Genomic DNA, 17,846 nt, shown 5'->3' with positions numbered 1-17,846 from the left:
CCAAAGAAGAGTTCGTGCACACAGTGGGAAGAAGCTCCCTGCTTGAGGAAGGAGCATGCACTGTGACTCCCTTAAATGCCTTTCAACCTGCAGGATTTAGAGAAGGGAAAGTGGAATCAGGGCTAGCCCCAGAGCTGGAGCAGGCAGCTCATTGCCTGAGCCCTAGTGGAACTTGAGTGAGATACCCAACGTGAAGAGGAATCCACTGATAAGCAGATAGACTCCACAACTCGTTAAAGTTGTAATGTAGGTATTCTTTATTCAGCGCTGAGGAGCATGGGGGATCGCTCCTCTAAAACCATGCACACCTTTCCTTTGCCACTCTGTTTGTTTACATTACATATAATGGTTACAGAAACATGAGATTGCTTCACGCCCTATACATATGCAAAACCTATTCCCATCTAGTATTATAATCAGTTTTCTGGCATTTGTCCCATTGATGCGCTTGCGCAGTGCCTCCAGGGCGTGGATTTTAGGGGGTCGTGAGCATGAAGGCCTGTAGTTCTTCTTCATCACCGCGAGTTACCTCCTTCTTTCACGCAGACTCAGTAGGGTTTCGGCTCCTATTGAAACCTCAGGTTCGGTGCAAGCCGGTTTTACGTATCTTAAAGTAGAAACTTGTCAAACTTGAAAATTCTGTTACTGTTATCTTTGGTTCCTTTTCTTTCTATGGATACTATTTAAACAAGAATGTCCTAAATGTTCATTACACAAGTTATGAATCTTATCTACCACAATTCTGCCTAGCAGCTACTACTACAATTCTGCTTCACAGTTCTAGCAATTTTGACTCCTACAGTTCTGCTTCACCAAGCACAATGACTGTTTAAGCAAGCAGGCACAATGTTAACCCTTTATTTCCAGGTATCAGCACGTGTTCTCTGGGCACCTGCTCCAGTGCTTCAAGACAGCCTGAGAATCAATCAGTGGTCCAAAGCAGCCCCTGAATTCTGCTTTTTGCAAGCTGGGCCATGCTCAAAGCCTGGCTGGTCCCTGCTCAGCTTGGAGGAGCCCAGAGAAATAGCCACAAGGCAGGGCTGCAGTGGGGAGTGGCTCCAGAGTCCCATGGGACCTGAACGTCCTAAGGGAAGGTGGGTTCTTCTGGAACAGGAGAAGCAAGGCACCCTGAAGCCAGGCTGAAGAAAAGCTTGTCTGCATTGTCCAGGAATCAAATGTGGGACAAGTGCTTGGAAGGCAGCTGTGCTCTCAATGATACCATCAATGCCCATGGGGCCACGACTGCCTCCTGCTCCCCCACTTGCCAATCTGCCTGCCTCACTCTGCTAGTTCACAGAGTGACCTGTCTACTGCTCCTCCACATCAGTGCGTGGTCAGCCTTCTCCTTCCAATCCCCAGTATGCAAAGGACCTCAAGCTGCTGGGATGTCTGTGTTTGTCCCCTGGGAGTGACATCTTGGATGTGGACACTTTTGCTGCTGGGTGCTAGTAACAGTGCCTCTCTCAGACTACATTCATTCCTTTACCAGCTGTACATGTAGTACGCACGTGGATTTGCCTTTGTGGCTACGCACCTCTGGTGGCATAATCACAGACAAAAGCCAGCCAGCTGCTCACTCCTTCCCAGACTCCGGGGGTCGGATACAGAGAGCTGAAAACAGGATGGGTCATGACTTTGAAAAACACAGCTTAGCAAAAACTCCTACGGGCAAACCAGGCTTACCTTGGCAGGGGAGTCGGGGCATAGAGGGTGTGGAAATCGTTGCAGATTAAAACAGATTCATGTAGTGAGAAACAGAAACACCAACATAAAACACCGTCTTTCCTCACCCCTGTCCAAAGGTCTGTTTTACACATTCACGCCACATTCCTTTCCCTGACTTGTACTCCCACCTTGTGCAGCCCTAGCCTTATTGCTACCTGAGAGCCCAGGGCTGCCCCTGACACCATGCAGCTTGCCATAGCCCGAGAAACCCCTTTTCTCTGTGCCTGGAGCCATTCCTGTCCTGCCCAACACTGCTGGCCAGAGCATGCAGCAGGCAGGCAGAGGAGGGAAAAGCAAAAGGCAGACAGAGAGGGCCAGCACGGGGATGCAGATGTGAGCACGCTAAAGTGTCCTTTCCACTGCCCTTTCCTTCTTTATTCCTGCTGAGAATCTCTCTGAGGTTCTTTCTCCCTTGCAGTGCTTTCCCCAGCCTCGGTGGCATGGCTACAGGGAATCGACCATGTGCCAGCAATGTGGGTTTCTCTCCTCTTTCTGTAGGCTCTTCCTGCATGTGCTTCTCAGAGTTTACTTTTTCCTTTAGCTGCTAAACCACGCAGGCAGGCTACCAGAAGCTCAACCTCTGCCGCTGCTCTAGTAGGGGCAGCTGGGCATGCAACTGAATGAAGACCTCTGGGAAGCCTCACCTTAAATGCCTACCTTGTCAATGGAAGCAGAGTTTACCATTCAACCAGGACAAGACCAAGAAGGAAAGGGCTTTAACTGTCTACCTGAGCACCAGGCACACTGTGGAGCTGGAAGCCACTGCAGAAACCTGGTCATTTGGTAGCAGCCCAAAAAGCAGCTGTTCACCGTAGCTGGCAGGATTCGAACCTGCGCGGGGAAACCCCAATGGATTTCTAGTCCATCGCCTTCACCACTCGGCCACAACTACCTGATGCAGATCTCTTTGCCCCGCTGATCACAGTGCCTGTGCAATGACACCTGGCTGCCGGGGAGTTTCAGGGCAATGCTCCACTTCCAGATTTGTAGCCGGGACTTTCACTGCACGTGTAATGAGTCAAAGACCTCTCTGTGTTATCTCAAGGCATCCTGGAGGCCCTGACTAACCCTGTTCAGGAGCCGGCACTGCAGGGACATCCTGGAACTGGGTGCAACACCGTCCCTGGCAGCTAAGAGCTGAGACAACTTCATGTCGCTTGCAGCTTATGGCCTATGGAACACTGGAGAAAAAGGAGCCTCTCAGAACTGGACTCTCTGTCTGAAGGGGACAAAGCTACTCAAACCTTTTCTAGTTCAACCGTTGCTTAAAGCAAAACAAGCTACAGTCCTTCCTCTGCTGACATTCAGAAAACAATCTGCATGGTGAGGCTGTCTGTGGGATTTGTGTTAGCGCAGTGTTTACAGGCTTCCCTGCACTTCAACCTACAAAAGGACCTCGAGTCCATCTCTCAGAGCAGCTGAGAGCAATTGTGATGACAAAGGCAGAAATGCCTTTGAGGAAGCAGAACTTTTGGAGGATTGAGGCTATGAGCTCTGGCAACGCTGGCTTGCCTGCATCCAGGACACTGTGTCCTCTGAAGTCCACAGCAGTGTGACTCATGTTAGCCTGCAATTCAGGGGTTTTTCCCAACTTCCACATCACAATGACTCCCAGCTGCTCTAGGAGACTGATCCGATGTCCCTTTGTAATTTGAAATGCATGGAACTGGCCACCCCATCCCTGACCCAGAACAATGGGCTGTGAGTTTCCGGCTCCCTTCCCCACACCTCTCCTCAAAAGCATGTCATCCAGGCATCTGGTGTCTGGGACTCCCTTGCTGAGCAAAACAGGTCAATTTGGGTGTGGGTTTCACTCAGGGAAGATCGCGGGCGTCTCTTTCATCACAAAACCAGGCCGCGGTAGAGCCTGATGAACTTAAGCAATGTGCTCGTGGCTATCACTCCTTCCCGCAGAGAATTTCCTCATAGTGCACAATGGTCCTTTCTTGCTGTTGAGGGTACAGAGGTGAGACTGTCCGGCCTGCAGTTCCCCAGGTCTTCCTTTTTTCCTTTTATATATCTGGGGGTGGGGGTGCGTATTTCCCATTTTCCAGCCACTGGGTATCTTACAACTTTGCTATTTGGACGGATAGCGGCTTAGCAACTTCCTCTGACAGTTCCTGCAGGACTCTCGGGTGCATCTCCTCAGTTCCCAAAGGACTGGTGCACTTTCAAGTTCCTGACATGGTCTTGAACTTCCATCTTCTTCATGTTGGTCACAGCCAGGCCTCTCGTTTGGCTCACCTAAAGCGTGGGGCTACAACTTCTTTCACCTTCCTTTGCTGTTCTATGTACCTGAAGAATGCCTTCTAGTTGTTTTTCATGGCCCCAGACAACTTCAGCGCCTGCAATGCTTTGGTTTTCCTGATGCCCTCCATAGACGCCCATGACTTTCCCTGTAGTCTGCCCAGGATGTGTATCCCTGCCTTCACTGCCTGTGCATCTTTGGTATGTTTTTAGTTTTGTTTAGTTTGGTTAGGTTTGGTTTGGTTCAGTTTGGCTAAGAGGCCTTGCCTTCCCCAAGCTAGCCTCCTGCTTCCCGTCGGACTTCTTGCATCTTAGGATTTCTAGAGGCTCCAGAAAAACATCTTTCAATATGTCCCAGGTCTCAGCATCCTTTCTCTCTGAGGCCGTTTTCCAAGGGATCGCACACGGTAGCGCCTTAAACAGCCAAGAGCTTGCCTTTCTACAGTGTAGGGTCCTGACTCTACTTTTTACCTACTCTATACCTCTCAAGGCTGAGAATTCTACCAAGAGATGACTGCTGCTGACCAGGCTACCTCCTGTCTTGACCGTTTTCGTAAGTTCTTCTGCACTAGAAAGGAGCAGGTTTAGCTGTGTCTCTCCTGTGGTCGAATTCTCCATCACTTCTACTAGGAAGTCATTCACGACAGACTCCAGTAGTTTCCTGGACTGCTTTTGGTTGGCTGTGTCACTTTGTCAGTAGACGTCTTGGTGGTTGAAGTACCTTGTCAGGATCAGGACCTAAGAAGAGGCGATGCTTCCTAAGGCTTTGCCACAGACAGTTTTTACTGCCCACAAGCTCAGGTAACAAAGGGAGATTGAAAATGACAGATAGCAGACCACTGTCAGGCAGCTCTTTCAAGTGACTTCTCCATAGTTACGCCCCTTGATGACTAAACCGTGCCCTAAGGCTTCTTCCAACCAGGGGCCTGGGCTCAAACTGGGAAGTGGGGAACCTGCTGGAAACAAGGAAATCAGCATTTAGGAGGGTGATCAAAGAGTTGCCGCATCCTTCCTGAAAGAGACACACACGCTCATTCACCTGTTTTGCTCTTTGATGAAACCGGCACCTGAAGCTATGAGCTGTGGTGTGCCTGACACACCTGAGAAAGGGCATCGTCTCCACTGAAGTCCACAGCAGCGGGGCTCATGTTAACCTGCAATTCAGGGGTTTTCCCAACTCTTCCACATCACAAATCGGTGTGGGTCTCACTCAGAGAAGATCGAGGGCATCTCTTTCATCACAAAACTAGGCCGTGGTAGAGCCTGATGAGCATACGCAAGGTGCTCATGGCCATCACTCCTTCCCGCAGAAAAGTTCCTTATGGTGCACAATCATAGAATCATAGAATCATAGAATAGTTAGCGTTGGAAAGGACCTTAAGATCATCTAGTTCCAACCCCCCTGCTGGGGGTAGGGACACCTTACGCTAAATCATATCACCCAAGGCCTCGTCCAACCTGGTCTTGAACACTGCCAGGGATGGAGCATGGTCCTTCCTTGCTGTTGAGATTTGCTGCATCCCTGCAGAGCTGAGTTTCACCTCACGTATGGGTTTGTGCAGTCTTGACCTTCTGATTGAACATACTCAGTGTCTCCTGTGTCCTACAATGACCTGTGGGGAGCATGTGTCTCCGATGTTATCCGTAGTGCCTGACAGGAAAGCACTTGAGGTGAGCTCATAACTGAATTTGACCATGACTGATAGCCACGCTCACCGCTAATAAGGCAAAGGACGGAAACACACTCTAAATATCCTTCTGCACATGCCTGAGACATCTGAGTTGATCGATCTTATGAAGGTGCGGCACAGATAAGTTGTTCTGATATTCAGTGACAGAAAGCGGGAGCACAGTATTTCAGATGAAAGAGGCAAGGGCTTCATCATCAGCGAGTCCTTGGCAAGCAGCAACTACTACGTGTTCAGATGCTTCATGAGCAAGGAATGTTGGTTTCCCCCAGAGCTCTGGAACACAGCATAAAAGCCTGCTCTGCTCCAGGCTCTGCATCTTCCTCTCTTGCTTCCCTTTCCTCTAAGAGCAAGGTAAGCCTGAGACTGCTCTCTCTCTCTCTGTGGGCTGAAGTGCTGTGCTGGTGGCTACTCAGGCTGATATTGGGCTGCCTCTGCTTGGCCCTGCAAGGGAAATAGTCAACCCCTGAGACCTCTGTCTTTTTCATGGAGGTGGCTGGGGGGAGCTGGGAAGAGGAGGGTTTTCCAAGCAGGAAGGATCAGTGGGGCTCAGATGCAGAGATGTCTGCCCACCAGAATTTGCATGTCCATCAGACTGTCTCTAACCAAATGGCCAAGTGCATGCAGTGCTCTCTTCAATGCAGCACTGTTTGCTCTGGAGATGGGCTGTGATCAGTCACTCCACAAGGGCTTTAACTCCAGTGTAATGGGACCTATTACAAAAAGGGCCAGCCTTCCAGTTCCATGCAACCCGCTGGGCCAGGGAGGGCGCTGGAAGTTGTAGAGTCGCTGCGTGTATTTAAAACAAGATCTGCCCACAGAGAGAGATGAAGAAGACAAGGACATGCTAATATTGAGGTTTGTGCTCCCTGCCTGCTCTGTGTTTCAGCTTTGCCTCGCTCACCGAGAGATGTCTTGCTTCAGACCATGTCCCCCACGCCCCTGCGGCACCTCTGGCCCAACGCCACTTGCAAGCAGTTGCAGTGAACCCTGCATCTCCCGCTGCGCTGACTCGACGGTGTTCATTGAGGCCTCCCCAGTGGTGGTGACCCTGCCGGGCCCCATCCTCACCTCTTTCCCGCAGAGCACAGCCGTGGGATCCTCTCTGTCAGCTGCTGTTGGGAGCTCCCTCAGCACTGGCGGGGTTCCCATCTCTTCTGGGGGCTCCCTTGGTCTCGGGGGCTCAGGCCTGTGTCTGCCTCCCCCCCGCTGCAGTCTGAACTGCTGAAGCTGGCGGATCATCCCCTTTGGAGCCGGAAGGAGGACGTGCACCCTGCATGAGCAGGAGCGTGGCCACGGCTTCCAGATGGGCTGCGTGTCCTCTTCCCACCTGGCAGGAGGGTCCTGTGCCCACTGCTCCTCACTGCTGGACGAGCCTCGCACTGCCTTCTCTGTCTCTGCTTTGCTCTGAGCCCCTAAGAGAAAGGGCTCCTTCTCTTCTGCTTTGCTGAACCTCCTACTGAGGTGGAGAGGGATCTGGAGTCAGGGACTGCTCTTGGTGGCCTGGGAATACCACCAGGTGAAGCAGAATGGGAAAAGGGAAGTTCTTTCTGTGGACCTTGTCCTTTGGAAACGGGCCCTTCTCTGTGCCTCCCCAAACCCTGCAGACGTCTTCCCTGGTCTCTCTTCTGTGCCCCTGCATTTGCTCCTTCTGATTAAAGACTATGTGCAGCATATCTGGAGTCTCGTGGTTGGTTGTTCTCCTCCTCCCTCACTTACCTGCTGTGCAAGGAGAGATCTGCTGTCTCTCATGACAGACAAGCATGGACTACTGCCATGTTTAGCTGGAGCTCCCTGAATTGATCGAGGATCAAAAATAAACAAGTTGACAAAGAGAAACAGAAAAGCCCCAGAGAAACTGAGCGAGGAAGAAGCAGTGGACAGAGTTGGATCTGTGGCTACTGCCAGAGGTATTGGTGGTCAAAGACGGGAAAAGGTTGCTCAGGGAGTAGAAGATTCTCCATCTTTGGAGATGTCTAACGTAGAACCAGACAAGGCCAGGAAAAACGTCCCCTGCTTGACCTGGACCTGGACTTTGTGATCTCCACCTCAGGTGTTGCGTGATTTGGTGAGAAACTGCTGGATGCCCCCATGCAGGAACAGCCAACAAGTGCAACAAGTGCACAGAGGGTGCAGGGGCCAATGATCCAGATCAGAGTGCGTGACACAACTGACCCAGCAGCAAAAGCAAGGCTGTCAAGGTGTAAGCATGCTGAGCAAGCCCTGAGGGAGCCAAAACCTTGCTCAAGGTCCCACTGAGATTTGAACTCAGATCGCTGGATTCAGAGTCCAGAGTGCTCACCATTACACCATGGGACCTCTGGGCGTATGCTCCATAGGTCTTTCCCCTGCAGCCACCCTGGCTGAGACATATGCTCCTGGCTCAGCCTGCCAGTCTTTCCATCTCCCTGGCCATCAGTCATCAAGGGCAGCATTCTTTCAGGGACACTGGGCACTTTTCACTCACAGAAGAGGAAGTGGCACAGCATTTTGTGCAAGCCTCGCATACCCTCTCTCAAAAGACACAGGCTGGTATCCCCGGAGAATCTTCCTGTTGCCTGATGAAAACTGCTGAAGACCTTTCCAGCTTAACATCCTCATCACTCATACCTCAAAGCGGACATTCACAGCCCAGTGATCGGTGGTTCAGTGCGTGCACTTGTGGGATCTGCTGGCGTCTTCCCCTTTCAACTCCGCATGCGGGACAGCCTCTCAATCTGCCACTCTAAGTCATGGCCTGTCCTGTTTCTCACCTTGTAGCTCCTACTAAGCAGCCTTTGCCCAGATATCCTTACTCTCAGTTGCACTCCGAGACAAGCTCCTGACCTTGACGAATGAGGCAATCATGACAGGGGACAGCGGACGTGCTTCAACTGCAAGACCAACTAGTAGGAGGACCCAAAGCAGTTTGTTATGGGTTGCACAAGCTGGGCTGCCTTCCTCTGCTGGGACAGTCTAGGCTGACTTCAAACCCTGTCCTTTCTTTCAGGGACACACTGTCCCCTTGCGCCCCAGACTGGCCTCTCCCTCATGGAGAACACTGGTTGCTCTCCTGAGATGGCTCCAGACTCAGGTGCATTTTGCTGTGATCCTGAGCAGAGGCACTTTCCTTCATGCCTTGGGACCAGCACATTGCCCACCAAAGAAGAGTTCGTGCACACAGTGGGAAGAAGCTCCCTGCTTGAGGAAGGAGCATGCACTGTGACTCCCTTAAATGCCTTTCAACCTGCAGGATTTAGAGAAGGGAAAGTGGAATCAGGGCTAGCCCCAGAGCTGGAGCAGGCAGCTCATTGCCTGAGCCCTAGTGGAACTTGAGTGAGATACCCAACGTGAAGAGGAATCCACTGATAAGCAGATAGACTCCACAACTCGTTAAAGTTGTAATGTAGGTATTCTTTATTCAGCGCTGAGGAGCATGGGGGATCGCTCCTCTAAAACCATGCACACCTTTCCTTTGCCACTCTGTTTGTTTACATTACATATAATGGTTACAGAAACATGAGATTGCTTCACGCCCTATACATATGCAAAACCTATTCCCATCTAGTATTATAATCAGTTTTCTGGCATTTGTCCCATTGATGCGCTTGCGCAGTGCCTCCAGGGCGTGGATTTTAGGGGGTCGTGAGCATGAAGGCCTGTAGTTCTTCTTCATCACCGCGAGTTACCTCCTTCTTTCACGCAGACTCAGTAGGGTTTCGGCTCCTATTGAAACCTCAGGTTCGGTGCAAGCCGGTTTTACGTATCTTAAAGTAGAAACTTGTCAAACTTGAAAATTCTGTTACTGTTATCTTTGGTTCCTTTTCTTTCTATGGATACTATTTAAACAAGAATGTCCTAAATGTTCATTACACAAGTTATGAATCTTATCTACCACAATTCTGCCTAGCAGCTACTACTACAATTCTGCTTCACAGTTCTAGCAATTTTGACTCCTACAGTTCTGCTTCACCAAGCACAATGACTGTTTAAGCAAGCAGGCACAATGTTAACCCTTTATTTCCAGGTATCAGCACGTGTTCTCTGGGCACCTGCTCCAGTGCTTCAAGACAGCCTGAGAATCAATCAGTGGTCCAAAGCAGCCCCTGAATTCTGCTTTTTGCAAGCTGGGCCATGCTCAAAGCCTGGCTGGTCCCTGCTCAGCTTGGAGGAGCCCAGAGAAATAGCCACAAGGCAGGGCTGCAGTGGGGAGTGGCTCCAGAGTCCCATGGGACCTGAACGTCCTAAGGGAAGGTGGGTTCTTCTGGAACAGGAGAAGCAAGGCACCCTGAAGCCAGGCTGAAGAAAAGCTTGTCTGCATTGTCCAGGAATCAAATGTGGGACAAGTGCTTGGAAGGCAGCTGTGCTCTCAATGATACCATCAATGCCCATGGGGCCACGACTGCCTCCTGCTCCCCCACTTGCCAATCTGCCTGCCTCACTCTGCTAGTTCACAGAGTGACCTGTCTACTGCTCCTCCACATCAGTGCGTGGTCAGCCTTCTCCTTCCAATCCCCAGTATGCAAAGGACCTCAAGCTGCTGGGATGTCTGTGTTTGTCCCCTGGGAGTGACATCTTGGATGTGGACACTTTTGCTGCTGGGTGCTAGTAACAGTGCCTCTCTCAGACTACATTCATTCCTTTACCAGCTGTACATGTAGTACGCACGTGGATTTGCCTTTGTGGCTACGCACCTCTGGTGGCATAATCACAGACAAAAGCCAGCCAGCTGCTCACTCCTTCCCAGACTCCGGGGGTCGGATACAGAGAGCTGAAAACAGGATGGGTCATGACTTTGAAAAACACAGCTTAGCAAAAACTCCTACGGGCAAACCAGGCTTACCTTGGCAGGGGAGTCGGGGCATAGAGGGTGTGGAAATCGTTGCAGATTAAAACAGATTCATGTAGTGAGAAACAGAAACACCAACATAAAACACCGTCTTTCCTCACCCCTGTCCAAAGGTCTGTTTTACACATTCACGCCACATTCCTTTCCCTGACTTGTACTCCCACCTTGTGCAGCCCTAGCCTTATTGCTACCTGAGAGCCCAGGGCTGCCCCTGACACCATGCAGCTTGCCATAGCCCGAGAAACCCCTTTTCTCTGTGCCTGGAGCCATTCCTGTCCTGCCCAACACTGCTGGCCAGAGCATGCAGCAGGCAGGCAGAGGAGGGAAAAGCAAAAGGCAGACAGAGAGGGCCAGCACGGGGATGCAGATGTGAGCACGCTAAAGTGTCCTTTCCACTGCCCTTTCCTTCTTTATTCCTGCTGAGAATCTCTCTGAGGTTCTTTCTCCCTTGCAGTGCTTTCCCCAGCCTCGGTGGCATGGCTACAGGGAATCGACCATGTGCCAGCAATGTGGGTTTCTCTCCTCTTTCTGTAGGCTCTTCCTGCATGTGCTTCTCAGAGTTTACTTTTTCCTTTAGCTGCTAAACCACGCAGGCAGGCTACCAGAAGCTCAACCTCTGCCGCTGCTCTAGTAGGGGCAGCTGGGCATGCAACTGAATGAAGACCTCTGGGAAGCCTCACCTTAAATGCCTACCTTGTCAATGGAAGCAGAGTTTACCATTCAACCAGGACAAGACCAAGAAGGAAAGGGCTTTAACTGTCTACCTGAGCACCAGGCACACTGTGGAGCTGGAAGCCACTGCAGAAACCTGGTCATTTGGTAGCAGCCCAAAATGCAGCTGTTCACCGTAGCTGGCAGGATTCGAACCTGCGCGGGGAAACCCCAATGGATTTCTAGTCCATCGCCTTCACCACTCGGCCACAACTACCTGATGCAGATCTCTTTGCCCCGCTGATCACAGTGCCTGTGCAATGACACCTGGCTGCCGGGGAGTTTCAGGGCAATGCTCCACTTCCAGATTTGTAGCCGGGACTTTCACTGCACGTGTAATGAGTCAAAGACCTCTCTGTGTTATCTCAAGGCATCCTGGAGGCCCTGACTAACCCTGTTCAGGAGCCGGCACTGCAGGGACATCCTGGAACTGGGTGCAACACCGTCCCTGGCAGCTAAGAGCTGAGACAACTTCATGTCGCTTGCAGCTTATGGCCTATGGAACACTGGAGAAAAAGGAGCCTCTCAGAACTGGACTCTCTGTCTGAAGGGGACAAAGCTACTCAAACCTTTTCTAGTTCAACCGTTGCTTAAAGCAAAACAAGCTACAGTCCTTCCTCTGCTGACATTCAGAAAACAATCTGCATGGTGAGGCTGTCTGTGGGATTTGTGTTAGCGCAGTGTTTACAGGCTTCCCTGCACTTCAACCTACAAAAGGACCTCGAGTCCATCTCTCAGAGCAGCTGAGAGCAATTGTGATGACAAAGGCAGAAATGCCTTTGAGGAAGCAGAACTTTTGGAGGATTGAGGCTATGAGCTCTGGCAACGCTGGCTTGCCTGCATCCAGGACACTGTGTCCTCTGAAGTCCACAGCAGTGTGACTCATGTTAGCCTGCAATTCAGGGGTTTTTCCCAACTTCCACATCACAATGACTCCCAGCTGCTCTAGGAGACTGATCCGATGTCCCTTTGTAATTTGAAATGCATGGAACTGGCCACCCCATCCCTGACCCAGAACAATGGGCTGTGAGTTTCCGGCTCCCTTCCCCACACCTCTCCTCAAAAGCATGTCATCCAGGCATCTGGTGTCTGGGACACCCTTGCTGAGCAAAACAGGTCAATTTGGGTGTGGGTTTCACTCAGGGAAGATCGCGGGCGTCTCTTTCATCACAAAACCAGGCCGCGGTAGAGCCTGATGAACTTAAGCAATGTGCTCGTGGCTATCACTCCTTCCCGCAGAGAATTTCCTCATAGTGCACAATGGTCCTTTCTTGCTGTTGAGGGTACAGAGGTGAGACTGTCCGGCCTGCAGTTCCCCAGGTCTTCCTTTTTTCCTTTTATATATCTGGGGGTGGGGGTGCGTATTTCCCATTTTCCAGCCACTGGGTATCTTACAACTTTGCTATTTGGACGGATAGCGGCTTAGCAACTTCCTCTGACAGTTCCTGCAGGACTCTCGGGTGCATCTCCTCAGTTCCCAAAGGACTGGTGCACTTTCAAGTTCCTGACATGGTCTTGAACTTCCATCTTCTTCATGTTGGTCACAGCCAGGCCTCTCGTTTGGCTCACCTAAAGCGTGGGGCTACAACTTCTTTCACCTTCCTTTGCTGTTCTATGTACCTGAAGAATGCCTTCTAGTTGTTTTTCATGGCCCCAGACAACTTCAGCGCCTGCAATGCTTTGGTTTTCCTGATGCCCTCCATAGACGCCCATGACTTTCCCTGTAGTCTGCCCAGGATGTGTATCCCTGCCTTCACTGCCTGTGCATCTTTGGTATGTTTTTAGTTTTGTTTAGTTTGGTTAGGTTTGGTTTGGTTCAGTTTGGCTAAGAGGCCTTGCCTTCCCCAAGCTAGCCTCCTGCTTCCCGTCGGACTTCTTGCATCTTAGGATTTCTAGAGGCTCCAGAAAAACATCTTTCAATATGTCCCAGGTCTCAGCATCCTTTCTCTCTGAGGCCGTTTTCCAAGGGATCGCACACGGTAGCGCCTTAAACAGCCAAGAGCTTGTCTTTCTACAGTGTAGGGTCCTGACTCTACTTTTTACCTACTCTATACCTCTCAAGGCTGAGAATTCTACCAAGAGATGACTGCTGCTGACCAGGCTACCTCCTGTCTTGACCGTTTTCGTAAGTTCTTCTGCACTAGAAAGGAGCAGGTTTAGCTGTGTCTCTCCTGTGGTCGAATTCTCCATCACTTCTACTAGGAAGTCATTCACGACAGACTCCAGTAGTTTCCTGGACTGCTTTTGGTTGGCTGTGTCACTTTGTCAGTAGACGTCTTGGTGGTTGAAGTACCTTGTCAGGATCAGGACCTAAGAAGAGGCGATGCTTCCTAAGGCTTTGCCACAGACAGTTTTTACTGCCCACAAGCTCAGGTAACAAAGGGAGATTGAAAATGACAGATAGCAGACCACTGTCAGGCAGCTCTTTCAAGTGACTTCTCCATAGTTACGCCCCTTGATGACTAAACCGTGCCCTAAGGCTTCTTCCAACCAGGGGCCTGGGCTCAAACTGGGAAGTGGGGAACCTGCTGGAAACAAGGAAATCAGCATTTAGGAGGGTGATCAAAGAGTTGCCGCATCCTTCCTGAAAGAGACACACACGCTCATTCACCTGTTTTGCTCTTTGATGAAACCGGCACCTGAAGCTATGAGCTGTGGTGTGCCTGACACACCTGAGAAAGGGCATCGTCTCCACTGAAGTCCACAGCAGCGGGGCTCATGTTAGCCTGCAATTCAGGGGTTTTCCCAACTCTTCCACATCACAAATCGGTGTGGGTCTCACTCAGAGAAGATCGAGGGCATCTCTTTCATCACAAAACTAGGCCGTGGTAGAGCCTGATGAGCATACGCAAGGTGCTCATGGCCATCACTCCTTCCCGCAGAAAAGTTCCTTATGGTGCACAATCATAGAATCATAGAATCATAGAATAGTTAGCGTTGGAAAGGACCTTAAGATCATCTAGTTCCAACCCCCCTGCTGGGGGTAGGGACACCTTACGCTAAATCATATCACCCAAGGCCTCGTCCAACCTGGTCTTGAACACTGCCAGGGATGGAGCATGGTCCTTCCTTGCTGTTGAGATTTGCTGCATCCCTGCAGAGCTGAGTTTCACCTCACGTATGGGTTTGTGCAGTCTTGACCTTCTGATTGAACATACTCAGTGTCTTCTGTGTCCTACAATGACCTGTGGGGAGCATGTGTCTCCGATGTTATCCGTAGTGCCTGACAGGAAAGCACTTGAGGTGAGCTCATAACTGAATTTGACCATGACTGATAGCCACGCTCACCGCTAATAAGGCAAAGGACGGAAACACACTCTAAATATCCTTCTGCACATGCCTGAGACATCTGAGTTGATCGATCTTATGAAGGTGCGGCACAGATAAGTTGTTCTGATATTCAGTGACAGAAAGCGGGAGCACAGTATTTCAGATGAAAGAGGCAAGGGCTTCATCATCAGCGAGTCCTTGGCAAGCAGCAACTACTACGTGTTCAGATGCTTCATGAGCAAGGAATGTTGGTTTCCCCCAGGGCTCTGGAACACAGCATAAAAGCCTGCTCTGCTCCAGGCTCTGCATCTTCCTCTCTTGCTTCCCTTTCCTCTAAGAGCAAGGTAAGCCTGAGACTGCTCTCTCTCTCTCTGTGGGCTGAAGTGCTGTGCTGGTGGCTACTCAGGCTGATATTGGGCTGCCTCTGCTTGGCCCTGCAAGGGAAATAGTCAACCCCTGAGACCTCTGTCTTTTTCATGGAGGTGGCTGGGGGGAGCTGGGAAGAGGAGGGTTTTCCAAGCAGGAAGGATCAGTGGGGCTCAGATGCAGAGATGTCTGCCCACCAGAATTTGCATGTCCATCAGACTGTCTCTAACCAAATGGCCAAGTGCATGCAGTGCTCTCTTCAATGCAGCACTGTTTGCTCTGGAGATGGGCTGTGATCAGTCACTCCACAAGGGCTTTAACTCCAGTGTAATGGGACCTATTACAAAAAGGGCCAGCCTTCCAGTTCCATGCAACCCGCTGGGCCAGGGAGGGCGCTGGAAGTTGTAGAGTCGCTGCGTGTATTTAAAACAAGATCTGCCCACAGAGAGAGATGAAGAAGACAAGGACATGCTAATATTGAGGTTTGTGCTCCCTGCCTGCTCTGTGTTTCAGCTTTGCCTCGCTCACCGAGAGATGTCTTGCTTCAGACCATGTCCCCCACGCCCCTGCGGCACCTCTGGCCCAACGCCACTTGCAAGCAGTTGCAGTGAACCCTGCATCTCCCGCTGCGCTGACTCGACGGTGTTCATTGAGGCCTCCCCAGTGGTGGTGACCCTGCCGGGCCCCATCCTCACCTCTTTCCCGCAGAGCACAGCCGTGGGATCCTCTCTGTCAGCTGCTGTTGGGAGCTCCCTCAGCACTGGCGGGGTTCCCATCTCTTCTGGGGGCTCCCTTGGTCTCGGGGGCTCAGGCCTGTGTCTGCCTCCCCCCCGCTGCAGTCTGAACTGCTGAAGCTGGCGGATCATCCCCTTTGGAGCCGGAAGGAGGACGTGCACCCTGCATGAGCAGGAGCGTGGCCACGGCTTCCAGATGGGCTGCGTGTCCTCTTCCCACCTGGCAGGAGGGTCCTGTGCCCACTGCTCCTCACTGCTGGACGAGCCTCGCACTGCCTTCTCTGTCTCTGCTTTGCTCTGAGCCCCTAAGAGAAAGGGCTCCTTCTCTTCTGCTTTGCTGAACCTCCTACTGAGGTGGAGAGGGATCTGGAGTCAGGGACTGCTCTTGGTGGCCTGGGAATACCACCAGGTGAAGCAGAATGGGAAAAGGGAAGCTCTTTCTGTGGACCTTGTCCTTTGGAAACGGGCCCTTCTCTGTGCCTCCCCAAACCCTGCAGACATCTTCCCTGGTCTCTCTTCTGTGCCCCTGCATTTGCTCCTTCTGATTAAAGACTATGTGCAGCATATCTGGAGTCTCGTGGTTGGTTGTTCTCCTCCTCCCTCACTTACCTGCTGTGCAAGGAGAGATCTGCTGTCTCTCATGACAGACAAGCATGGACTACTGCCATGTTTAGCTGGAGCTCCCTGAATTGATCGAGGATCAAAAATAAACAAGTTGACAAAGAGAAACAGAAAAGCCCCAGAGAAACTGAGCGAGGAAGAAGCAGTGGACAGAGTTGGATCTGTGGCTACTGCCAGAGGTATTGGTGGTCAAAGACGGGAAAAGGTTGCTCAGGGAGTAGAAGATTCTCCATCTTTGGAGATGTCTAACGTAGAACCAGACAAGGCCAGGAAAAACGTCCCCTGCTTGACCTGGACCTGGACTTTGTGATCTCCACCTCAGGTGTTGCGTGATTTGGTGAGAAACTGCTGGATGCCCCCATGCAGGAACAGCCAACAAGTGCAACAAGTGCACAGAGGGTGCAGGGGCCAATGATCCAGATCAGAGTGCGTGACACAACTGACCCAGCAGCAAAAGCAAGGCTGTCAAGGTGTAAGCATGCTGAGCAAGCCCTGAGGGAGCCAAAACCTTGCTCAAGGTCCCACTGAGATTTGAACTCAGATCGCTGGATTCAGAGTCCAGAGTGCTCACCATTACACCATGGGACCTCTGGGCGTATGCTCCATAGGTCTTTCCCCTGCAGCCACCCTGGCTGAGACATATGATCCTGGCTCAGCCTGCCAGTCTTTCCATCTCCCTGGCCATCAGTCATCAAGGGCAGCATTCTTTCAGGGACACTGGGCACTTTTCACTCACAGAAGAGGAAGTGGCACAGCATTTTGTGCAAGCCTCGCATACCCTCTCTCAAAAGACACAGGCTGGTATCCCCGGAGAATCTTCCTGTTGCCTGATGAAAACTGCTGAAGACCTTTCCAGCTTAACATCCTCATCACTCATACCTCAAAGCGGACATTCACAGCCCAGTGATCGGTGGTTCAGTGCGTGCACTTGTGGGATCTGCTGGCGTCTTCCCCTTTCAACTCCGCATGCGGGACAGCCTCTCAATCTGCCACTCTAAGTCATGGCCTGTCCTGTTTCTCACCTTGTAGCTCCTACTAAGCAGCCTTTGCCCAGATATCCTTACTCTCAGTTGCACTCCGAGACAAGCTCCTGACCTTGACGAATGAGGCAATCATGACAGGGGACAGCGGACGTGCTTCAACTGCAAGACCAACTAGTAGGAGGACCCAAAGCAGTTTGTTATGGGTTGCACAAGCTGGGCTGCCTTCCTCTGCTGGGACAGTCTAGGCTGACTTCAAACCCTGTCCTTTCTTTCAGGGACACACTGTCCCCTTGCGCCCCAGACTGGCCTCTCCCTCATGGAGAACACTGGTTGCTCTCCTGAGATGGCTCCAGACTCAGGTGCATTTTGCTGTGATCCTGAGCAGAGGCACTTTCCTTCATGCCTTGGGACCAGCACATTGCCCACCAAAGAAGAGTTCGTGCACACAGTGGGAAGAAGCTCCCTGCTTGAGGAAGGAGCATGCACTGTGACTCCCTTAAATGCCTTTCAACCTGCAGGATTTAGAGAAGGGAAAGTGGAATCAGGGCTAGCCCCAGAGCTGGAGCAGGCAGCTCATTGCCTGAGCCCTAGTGGAACTTGAGTGAGATACCCAACGTGAAGAGGAATCCACTGATAAGCAGTTAGACTCCACAACTCGTTAAAGTTGTAATGT

At 51.3% G+C, this 17,846-nt stretch overlaps 1 long non-coding RNA gene and 4 other non-coding genes across 5 annotated transcripts; 1 reads left to right on the top strand and 4 right to left on the bottom strand.

The window, feature by feature from the left end:
• Positions 1 to 2,535: 2,535 nt before the first annotated feature.
• Positions 2,536 to 2,617, bottom strand: TRNAS-AGA (transfer RNA serine (anticodon AGA)). Its single transcript has one exon. It is a non-coding gene; the product is annotated as a tRNA-Ser (tRNA).
• Positions 2,618 to 7,907: 5,290 nt separating this feature from the next.
• On the bottom strand, positions 7,908 to 7,979 carry TRNAQ-CUG (transfer RNA glutamine (anticodon CUG)). Its single transcript has one exon. It is a non-coding gene; the product is annotated as a tRNA-Gln (tRNA).
• Positions 7,980 to 11,334: 3,355 nt separating this feature from the next.
• Positions 11,335 to 11,416, bottom strand: TRNAS-AGA (transfer RNA serine (anticodon AGA)). Its single transcript has one exon. It is a non-coding gene; the product is annotated as a tRNA-Ser (tRNA).
• Positions 11,389 to 16,557, top strand: LOC133263408 (uncharacterized). The gene is made up of 3 exons (XR_009741484.1): positions 11,389 to 11,847; positions 14,732 to 14,813; positions 15,349 to 16,557. It is a non-coding gene; the product is annotated as an uncharacterized LOC133263408 (long non-coding RNA).
• Positions 16,558 to 16,706: 149 nt separating this feature from the next.
• Positions 16,707 to 16,778, bottom strand: TRNAQ-CUG (transfer RNA glutamine (anticodon CUG)). The gene has a single exon. It is a non-coding gene; the product is annotated as a tRNA-Gln (tRNA).
• Between the last annotated feature and the right edge of the window lie 1,068 nt (positions 16,779 to 17,846).

Source organism: Pezoporus flaviventris, unplaced genomic scaffold (genome assembly GCF_033815535.1).
Source record: "Pezoporus flaviventris isolate CSIRO_AGI_PZ_B2104156 unplaced genomic scaffold, CSIRO_AGI_Pfla_v1 ptg000315l, whole genome shotgun sequence".
NCBI lineage: Eukaryota > Metazoa > Chordata > Aves > Psittaciformes > Psittacidae > Pezoporus > Pezoporus flaviventris.
The sequence above is the reverse complement of the archived record's forward strand: the minus strand, read 5'-3'. Positions and strand labels throughout refer to the sequence as shown.